Consider the following 11,111-nt stretch of genomic DNA (forward strand, 5'->3'; position numbering starts at 1 on the left):
TTTCTGCTCCCTTTTCTATTCACCCAATATGAAATCACTGCTGAATCCATCTTGGTCTCCCGAGACAAACTGTTAACTCATTGAAGTATTGGGACTGTGGGGGAGATTTATCATAAGTCTCTTAGAGCAGAACTGTTCTAGTTGCCCATGGCAACCAATCAGAGCTCAGCTTTCATTTTCCCACAGTTTATAAAATTACAGCTGAGCTCTGATTGGTTTCCATGGGCAACTAGAACAGTTTAACCTCAGAAACCTATGACAAATCTCCCCCTGTATGTCTATGAAGCCTATTAGTTAAGAGGAGGCTGAAGGAATGGGCTGCCATGTTACGATGGGGCCAAACAATGATTCATTTGACTGCAATTCTGGCAATGAACACATGAGAGGTCATGTCAAATGCTTATCCCATATAAATGCATACTTGGTTCAGCAAGTAACCCTCAGCAAGTTGAAATCTGTATCCCAAATACACAAATGAGAAAATTCAAAATGTATCGATCCCTGCTAAGTTATTTCTAAGGGTCTGTAATCCTTTTCCAAATACACATTATATTGTTCTGTTGAGGGTAAATTTATACGACGTATGTTCATGCACGCTGTAGCCCTCCCCTCTCCTTAGAGAAGCGAGCATACAGCCGTGCGCTGCTCACCCCTCTCCCCTCCATAGAGAAGCAAGCGGCCGGCGCCGTAATATGGTGAGATATAGGACATGTAGTATATTATGCTGTGCACGGTCACGTGTGGAGAGACAACTTGTACGCACGACACAATGACCGGGCGCCATAGTCGTCAATGAGGCCTTTACATTGTAGCCAACTTTTTTGGTGGAAATTTTTCATAAATATTCTAAAATTATATGCCAGTGGAAGGAAATCTGTTTACATAAGGTTCAATGGCACACTATAATAATAATAATAATAATCTTTATTTATAAAGCGCCATCATATTCTGCATTACAGATTACCGGGAGACATATACAATTAAATTAACATTACAGAGTAAAAACATAGGGGCACATTTACTTACCCCTCAAGTCGCAATCCCCGCCATGCGTTGTCCGACAAGGATTCAGGTCTGCCGTGATTCACTAAGATCCTGCATCCAATTTCCTGCATGTGTTGCTTCCCCGCTTAGGTCCGCCGGAGTTCACCTTCTTCTTCCCGATGCATGTAGGTGCTGATATTGCGACACAATTTGCTTTTTAAATTCTGCGGTTGGTCCGAATCAGTCGGGTTGTCCAACGTCCACACACCCCGATTTGTGTCGCATGCAAGCCGGCGCCGATGCGACACAATCCGATCGTGTGCACCAAAAACCTGGGGCAGTTCAGGGCAAAACCTAAAAAAATGCCGAAACCCGACGAAAATACGGCGTTCGGACCCTTAGTAAATGTGCCCCAATGTCATATAGGACAAAAGGAGTGAGGGTCCAGTTCACTACAGCTTACAGTCTATGGGGCTAATGGATGCCCTTCTGTTGGCATCCGTCTACAACCATTTTCCCCACAGTCCTGCTTTGGGAAATCACTGAAAAAAGCTTATGACATTGTGACACATAGACATGTTAAACACAATTTAAGTCATACCAGACATAGATGTGATTAGGTAAAACCAAGTGCCCAAATAGATTATTTAACCCTCTTTGATCACGAAGACTCAACTTTTATTGCAAATAGTTAAAATAAACAACATGCTTTTTCCCCACAGCGTGCTTTTGGTGAACAACGAGGGTTAAATTAGCCCTTTGGGCCCTTGGTTTATCAAGTGTATCATAGACATAAGAAGCTATGTACACATTACTGAGCACCCCTAGGCTCTTTTCTGTATACTTGTAGCTGTGATGTTTTTATAGACAGCACCATATTTCACAGACGCTCACATCTGACACACTATAGGGGAGATTTATCAGAAGTGTCTGAGAGCAGAACTGTTTTAGTTGGCCATGGCAGCCAATCAGAGCTCATTTTTCATCTTCCCACAGCTGTTTATAAAATTAAAGCTGAGCTCTGATTGGTTTCCATGGGCAACTAGAACAGTTTTACCTCAGAAACTTCTGATAAATCTCCCCTGTATACAGACACCTCTATATATATAGGAACACATACTAGGAATATTTTTTAAAAAAACAACACTACATATTGGTCTTTATTTTTGGATATTTCTTCTGTTCTTTTACCTTCAGAAAAGTAAAGAGTTAAGGATTATTCAGCTATAAATGACAAAATGGCATCCGGGAAGGGGTCAGACTGGTTTTTCTTGCCGGCCTGCCATCTCCTTGGAAACCTATCAGTAAACGTACAAGGAGGAGGTGTGGGAGATATAAAGCAGGAGACAATCTTCCCTCATTTAGCTCTTATTCCCTGCAGATCCGCAGGCCTGTCACCCTGGCTGCCATGTACTGAGCGCCCATTAGAGGACGTGCAGGGCAGCCAGAGTGTTGGCATTTACTGACAACTATCTTCATGGAAATCAGCCAGAGACGTCCATTGTGAGCTCAGCTATATTAAGCTTTTCTTGTATTACAGCAAATACATTCCCATGTTAAAGGGAACCGACACAAATTACAGGCTTAGCACCGGTCAGACCACTTCAGGGACTTGTTTTAAAAAAACGATAACATCTCCCACAGTTATCAACACACAAAATGGTGCCTGCAGCTAATTTCTAGACACGTTTATCAAAATGGTCTGACAGGAAAATACAACCAATCACAGCACAGCTTTCTTTGTTACACAGCAGTACAAAAAATGAAAAAATGAGCTCTGATTGGTTGCTCGGGACACCAGCAGAACTAGACTCGTTCTTCAGATCGTACTCTACTTTCATCCAAATTGTGCATGATCTATGGGCCAGTGAAAAAACTGCACTTTTCACTGATGTATTGCTATAGACAGCACTGTTCACATTTATCTGTGTAATAATAATATATAATAATTCTTTATTTATATAGCGCACACAGATGCACAAAACATGTCAAATTGGTCCCTGTCCCCAATGGGTCTCACAATCTAATCAATGTATGTATTTTTAAAGCATATGAAAAATGCATAAAACTCAGATGTAACATAGATCCGTAACATAAAATCCATGACTGAAGCTCCTTACACAGCTTCTACCACATATAACACATATAATAGGAAAGCTGGATATAGCACAAACTAAAAACTTATAAGGACCCCTATCGTTCATGATCTGAATAGAGCACACGAAATGCTGCCCCATTTATTACTAAGAGATTGGTGTACAGAAGCCAAAAATATTGCTCAGCTTTCTTCAACAACCCAAAATAACTGGACAGAGCAGTAACAGGTCTGCACGTCTTCTACATCACTGGTCCCCAACCATTTTGTACAAGGGACCGGCTGCACCCAAATTTTTTTTAACCCCCTTACCATGGTCCCTAGGGAAAAAAATTATCGTCCCACAATTACACAATGGGGCTCATTTACTAAAGGATCGTGTGCTGCACTTTAGTCGCAGGCGATAGTTTTTTTGGCGCAGCTGCGCTGGCTTCCACATATCGCTGGCTTCCTACAAATCGGGGAGGGGGGGGGGGGGAGTCGGACGATCCGACTGATTCGGACTGGGCGTGGGATTTATTAAAGTGTCCAGCAGCAGCCTCCCCTCAGTAATAAAATGTCCAGCATCAGCCCCCCCCCCCATTTAAGAAATGTCCACAGCAGAGCCCCCCATTAATGAAAGGTTCACAGCAGAGCCCCCCATTAATGAAAGGTTCACAGCAGAGCCCCCCATTAATGAAAGGTTCACAGCAGAGCCCCCCATTAATGAAAGGTTCACAGCAGAGCCCCCCATTAATGAAAAGACCACAGCAGAGCCCCCCATTAATGAAAAGTCCACAGCAGAGCTCCCCCATTAATGAAATTTCTACAGCAGAGCTCCCCCCCCCATTTAAGAAATGTCCACAGCAGAGCTCCGTGTGAAGCCTTGTGTGAAGGTAACCTTAATTACATATTTTACAAGTTCTTGGCAGCTTTGCACTGATAAAACACCCATTGTAGAATTGGTGATCCCATCAATTATTTGCACAGTAATGCCAAAGGATAAAAGAAGAAACCACCTCCTCCACAATATGAAGTTATATGGCCTCCACATCACATCAACCAATACTTTATGTCTATGTTATGCCTGTACAGCGGGCGTCATTTTATTTGCAATATCCCTGTGGATCAACACACACCTATCTCCACCCTTATAAAACACTCTGCTTCCCGGGGATGACATCAGGACACGTATTACCTGGAAGCAGTTACCTGTAAAGCTGGAGTGACGAGCTATAGACAAGCAGTGACATACAGGTGACTAGTGATCTGCACTCGGAGTGGTCCCGGCCATTCTCAGGCCACACACGCAGTTCACAATGTGTGCAGTCACTGACGTGTCACTAAACCTGCAGCGTGTGTGCAGGACAGGTGCGCCCGGTGCGCCATCATATTTACCTTATACTAAAGACATCATATCAAATAGTCACAAATCTCCCTACAGAAAATGACTAATAAATAAACAGAAAACCTTCCTCAGGTACGATGCAGGCGTCTATAGCCAAACGTACCGTGAGAGGTGCATGGGAAGGAACAGCTGGGAGATGTACCTGCTTGTAGGATTCTGCAGCCCAGAGGCTTCCTCCGGCGTCAGACCCCCCGCTCTTCTCCACCGGAGGGGGCTTCACTTCTACCATAGATGCTCCTTCCTTCCCTCCTCTTCCTTCTCAGTTGTTCAGGCATTAACACAGGAAAGAATTCCCTGAGCTGCACATCCTGCTTCAGCGCTCCCAATATTTACCCTCCTCGATCTCCACCCTCCCCCTCGCCGTGCAGCTCCTTCACTAAGCCTGTTTAGCAGAAGCTGCGTGCCACACTGATTGCTGTATTACCATATCCTCTCCAGCTCTCCGGGAGGCTACAATTACCGCATTCAGTAATCCAGGTTGACAATCCTCTTTTCAATTAAAAGCGGCCGGAGAGTCTGCTGGCAGGTTTTTAGAAAAAAAAAAGAAATGTCAAGTGCAGAAACTTCCTTGTATACACTGTGGTGTAATGTCTTGTCATAAGACTATTGAGGGCACAGCTGGGTGGTCAACAGGTCCCCAAACACAATTGCCAATATTTCCAATCATTATCCAATTTCCAATATCTCCAATAGTAGGATTTTACAAGAAAATATTACTGAATATTTTGAATACATATGTATGTCATTGATTTCCAAAATGTAGCACCCATCTCTGTTTCAGCATAGACAAGCCCTTTATATATACACTATTTTTTGTGTGCGTTAACGCATTCGCTTTTAAGCATATCACAACAGTGGAGAAGAGGAGATTTCCCTAATTACTTGCTGTCAACACTGCATTTATAAAACGTGCCTGAGGGTGGTGGCACACGTGGCGTTTTTAGGCCGTTTTGGGGACGTTTTTAGTCTTGCATTTTAAGAGCGTAAAGAAAATGCATCCGTTATTAAAAACGCATCAGTTTTTGACAGGTTTTACCAATTATTTTAATTAAAAACGTGTGTTTTTTACAATCTGAAAACGCACCACTAAAAACGGCCCAAAGACAGCCTAAAAACACCATGTGTGCCACCGCCCATACTTGGTGGTGGTGGCAAACTTGGCGTTTGAACCCGGGTTTAGTCATGTTATCCGTTTTCAGTCCGCTTTAAAGACGCATCTGTTTTTCAAAACGCATCCGTGTTTGATTAAGGTAATAGGGAAAACCGGACAAAAAAGGACTGAAAACGCAAGACTAAAAATGGAATCAAAACAGGTTCAAAACACCACGTGTGACACCATCCTAAGGGTGAAGACACACATGGCGTTTTTAGGCCGTTTTTAGTTAGTGCGTTTTCAGATTGTTAAAAAACGCATGCGTTTTCAAAAAACGCATGCGTTTTTGACCAGTTTGAATTAAGATAATTGCTCAAACCTGTCAAAAACGCATGCGTTTTCAAAAACGCATGCGTTTTTAACGATCTGAAAACGCACTAACTAAAAATGGCCCAAAAACGGCCTAAAAACGCCACGTGTGTCTTCACCCTAAGGGTGGTGGCAAACGTGGCGTTTTGAGCGCGTTTTTAGGCAGTTTTTAAACAGTCAGTTAAAAAAAAACACATCCGTTTTTTGGCCATTCTTGTCCGTTTTCCAATTATCTTAATTAAGATAATTGGGAAAAACGGTCAAAAACAGACACATTCTCAAAAACGCATGCGTTTAACGGATTGCTTAAAAACAGACTAAAAACGGGTTCAAAACACAAAGTGTGCCACCACCCGGCGGCACACATGGCGTTTTGAGCCCGTTTTTGGCCCGTTTTACCAATTATCTTAATTAAAACGGGTCAAAAACGAATGCGTTTTTTAACGGACTGATTAAAAACGCCCCAAAAACGGGTTCAAAATGCGATGTGTGCCGCCGGCCTAAGGGTGATGCCACACATAGCGTTTTTAGTCAGCTTTTCAGCATGTGTTTTCAGTCTGATAAAGAACCCATGCATTTTTTTTTACTGTCTGAAAACGCATGCTTAAAAACGGAGTCAAAACTCTGACGTGTGGCATCAGCCTAAAGGATCAGAAAATGTCAGCAATGTATTAACAGCGAGACAGGTGCTGGAAAATACTTTGAGGTTTTTCCTTCATCATAAATGTAAACACAGAAAGGAAATTAAATTGTGACCTCCTTGTACAACACCTGTCAGACAGGAGCAGATAGCAGCCGGAGCAGAGGCTCCAGTCAGACCTGCTGGAAACGGCAGAAATAGTGTGTGTATTTACAGCCAACACTCTCCCAAAATAGCGCAGGGCCCCCGCTTATACTCCGCTTCAGTGGCCTAAACCCTGCAGGCTTCCAGGGCTGGTTATACTAGAGCATTGCAGAAGTTTCCAACTTTCAATCAGTTTTCTGTGTGTCAGTTTTGTAACATAGGTTATGTGTTTCTAGAAAAAGCTAAGACTGACCGACCGCAGCCTTTACACACCAGACTATAGACTGACCGACCGCAGCCTTTATACATCAGACTATGGACTGACCGACCGCAGCCTTTATACATCAGACTATGGACTGACCGACCGCAGCCTTTATACATCAGACTATGGACTGACCGACCGCAGCCTTTATACATCAGACTATGGACTGACCGACCGCAGCCTTTATACATCAGACTATGGACTGACCGACCGCAGCCTTTATACACCAGACTATGGACTGACCGACCGCAGCCTTTATACACCAGACTATGGACTGACCGACCGCAGCCTTTATACATCAGACTATGGACTGACCGACCGCAGCCTTTATACACCAGACTATGGACTGACCGACCGCAGCCTTTATACATCAGACTATGGACTGACCGACCGCAGCCTTTATACATCAGACTATGGACTGACCGACCGCAGCCTTTATACACCAGACTATGGACTGACCGACCGCAGCCTTTATACACCAGACTATGGACTGACCAACCGCAGCCTTTATACACCAGACTATGGACTGACCGACCGCAGCCTTTATACACCAGACTATGGACTGACCGACCGCAGCCTTTATACACCAGACTATGGACTGACCAACCGCAGCCTTTATACATCAGACTATGGACTGAGGGACCGCAGCCTTTATACACCAGACTATGGACTGAGGGACCGCAGCCTTTATACACCAGACTATGGACTGAGGGACCGCAGCCTTTATACACCAGACTATGGACTGACCGACCGCAGCCTTTATACATCAGACTATGGACTGACCGACCGCAGCCTTTATACACCAGACTATGGACTGACCGACCGCAGCCTTTATACACCAGACTATGGACTGACCGACCGCAGCCTTTATACATCAGACTATGGACTGACCGACCGCAGCCTTTATACATCAGACTATGGACTGACCGACCGCAGCCTTTATACACCAGACTATGGACTGACCGACCGCAGCCTTTATACACCAGACTATGGACTGACCGACCGCAGCCTTTATACATCAGACTATGGACTGACCGACCGCAGCCTTTATACATCAGACTATGGACTGACCAACCGCAGCCTTTATACACCAGACTATGGACTGACCGACCGCAGCCTTTATACACCAGACTATGGACTGACCAACCGCAGCCTTTATACACCAGACTATGGACTGACCGACCGCAGCCTTTATACACCAGACTATGAACTGACCGACCGCAGCCTTTATACACCAGACTATAGACTGACCGACCGCAGCCTTTATACACCAGACTATGGACTGACCGACCGCAGCCTTTATACACCAGACTATGGACTGACCGCAGCCTTTATACACCACACTATGGACTGACCGCAGCCTTTATACACCAGACTATAGACTGACCGACCGCAGCCTTTATACACCAGACTATGGACTGACCGACCGCAGCCTTTATACACCAGACTATGGACTGACCGCAGCCTTTATACACCAGACTATGGACTGACCGCAGCCTTTATACACCAGACTATGGACTGACCGCAGCCTTTATACACCAGACTATGGACTGACCGCAGCCTTTACACACCAGACTATGGACTGACCGCAGCCTTTACACACCAGACTATGGACTGACCGCAGCCTTTATACACCACACTATGGACTGACCGCAGCCTTTATACACCACACTATGGACTGACCGCAGCCTTTACACACCAGACTATGGACTGACCGCAGCCTTTACACACCAGACTATGGACTGACCGCAGCCTTTATACACCACACTATGGACTGACCGCAGCCTTTATACACCACACTATGGACTGACCGCAGCCTTTATACACCACACTATGGACTGACCGCAGCCTTTACACACCAGACTATGGACTGACCGCAGCCTTTATACACCACACTATGGACTGACCGCAGCCTTTATACACCACACTATGGACTGACCGCAGCCTTTATACACCACACTATGGACTGAACGCAGCCTTTATACACCAGACTATGGACTGACCGCAGCCTTTATACACCACACTATGGACTGACCGCAGCATTCACTTTAGACTGATCACTTACTGTAGAGTTTACAGGGAACTTTGCGTTTTTTGTTCAGGTAACAGGAAACAACTAACTTGGTGATTGGTCCATGTCATCCCCCAATTCTCTTGGTGACGGATGTTAAAGGCAGTTTTGATGTGGACTAATGCCGTGTAATTAGTCTATACATTTATTTGGGCTTTTTAGGTCCCACATTTAGTCCGATTTTTGCTGTGATCCTTAATAACAGAGAATCTACTGTTCCCCAAGATGTGGCGTGTTAGGAAAGTCCATCCATGTCGGTGGTGACCCCCTGTGCCCGCCGCAGGGTATGTGCCTGGCATGTGGCAGATGGCGTCTCAGCCCACCATAATACACAGTGATGTGCCTAGTGAGAGGAGACCGGGGACAATGTGATTAAGCTGTGAGTCACAGTCGCACGTCATGGCCAGGCGGCTCCTCCATCACACCGTGGTCCCCCATTAACCCTTCCAGCTACAGCCTCAATGGAAATAAGTGCTGGATAGCAGCAAGTACAATACAAGGATGATGGGCGACACTGTCCTGGCTACAGGTCACTATGGCCATGACATGTCACACTGTAATGCCAGGTAACAATATTACAGGCAGCTGCTATGGAGCCCAGGTGACACTATCCCCCTAACCTGCCATCAGATGTGCAGTATGGATACCCCAGTGCTGTGTGACCTATGTACTACCACCCCCATCATCCTCAGCCTCATCATTCACACTGCCACTAATGGTCACCTGTCCTCACGCTGCGGCACCTACTCTCATCATAGCTCCTTATTATAACCGCATCCTCCCGGCTTTCCATCATGCAAACCTAGCGATATGACTGTGTAGCCGCCTCTCACCTGTCCCTGGTGTCGCTCGGCTGTCTCCTCCAGGATCTCAGCTCTCTACAGGATCCATTCAGCTGCGTCACCAGTGCGCATGTGCAGCATCAACACCCGACACAGCGAGCGTCCGCTGTCCGTACCGCGCCTGCACCACCTACAGTCCATCCACACATACACACAGCATACATCAGATTAGGATAGATTAGATTGAGATAGATAGGAAGATATATACATATCTTTATAGAAATAGAAGTATCGGTAAATAGACTATATATATATATATATATATATATATATATATATATATATATATATATATATATATATATATATATATATATATATATATATATATATATTCTGATTGTACCTATGTCAACTAGCTAGCTATATTAATGTATACACAGATACCTTTACCTATAGCCACACACACATATATGCATATATATATATATATATATATATGTATATATATATATATTGGTCGCTATAGGTAAAGGTATCTGTATATACATTGATATAGCTAGCTAGTTGACATAGGTACATCAGAAAATTCAAGCAGCGCAACTACAAAGAGTAGCGGTACACACAATCTAGGACTGGGCGTCCTATTATCCAAACTCTAAAAACCAGGTGAAAAAGAATTCAGTGGATTTAGTCCATGTTAGCATCAACTTATCGGCTGCTACAAAAGGTGCATCTCACATTCATCTCAATGGGCAATACCTCCACCCATATGAATGGACGTATTGCCCACCCTACAGTCAAAATGAAAAAGATAAAGCTTGCTCTATCTTTTCACGTACATATGGCTGTGCTGTACTCCTCTCTATAGAGAGGGGAACTCCCCTTCTCCAGCTATGCTATGTTTTGCCTGGGTCCCAGCCTGGGCGTAGCAAATAGTGACTATGGAAAGTATTAAGACCCATTTAAATTTTACACTCCTTGTTTCATTGCAGCAAATGACAAGATGAAAAAAGTTCTTTATTTTCCACATGTACATTCTGCACCGCATCTTCATAAAAAACAGAAATGTAGATATTTTTGCTAATTTTTTAAACAAGAAATACTGACATATTACATGGTCATAAGAATTCAGACCCTTTGCTGTGACATCCATTTTTAACTCACATACTGTGCATTTTCTTCTGATCCTCCTTGAGATGGTTCTACTCCTTCATTGGAGTCCAGCTGTGTTTAATTAAACTGATACGACTAGATTAGGAAAGGCACACACCTGTCTATATA

The 11,111-nt window shown here is 44.3% G+C and overlaps 1 protein-coding gene across 2 annotated transcripts in view; it reads right to left on the bottom strand.

The window, feature by feature from the left end:
- SGSM3 (small G protein signaling modulator 3) overlaps positions 1 to 10,031 on the bottom strand; it is a 30,912-nt gene extending 20,881 nt beyond the window's left edge. Inside the window, exon 1 of one of the 2 annotated variants that reach the window (XM_072128643.1) lies at positions 9,879 to 10,031. The gene's annotated coding sequence lies outside the window, so the exon portion shown is untranslated. Of the gene's footprint in view, positions 1 to 4,608; positions 4,961 to 9,878 lie in introns of those variants that run through there. The other variant, XM_072128644.1, reaches the window with a different exon arrangement.
- Between the last annotated feature and the right edge of the window lie 1,080 nt (positions 10,032 to 11,111).

The sequence above is a fragment of the Engystomops pustulosus genome, chromosome 10 (assembly GCF_040894005.1).
Source record: "Engystomops pustulosus chromosome 10, aEngPut4.maternal, whole genome shotgun sequence".
NCBI lineage: Eukaryota > Metazoa > Chordata > Amphibia > Anura > Leptodactylidae > Engystomops > Engystomops pustulosus.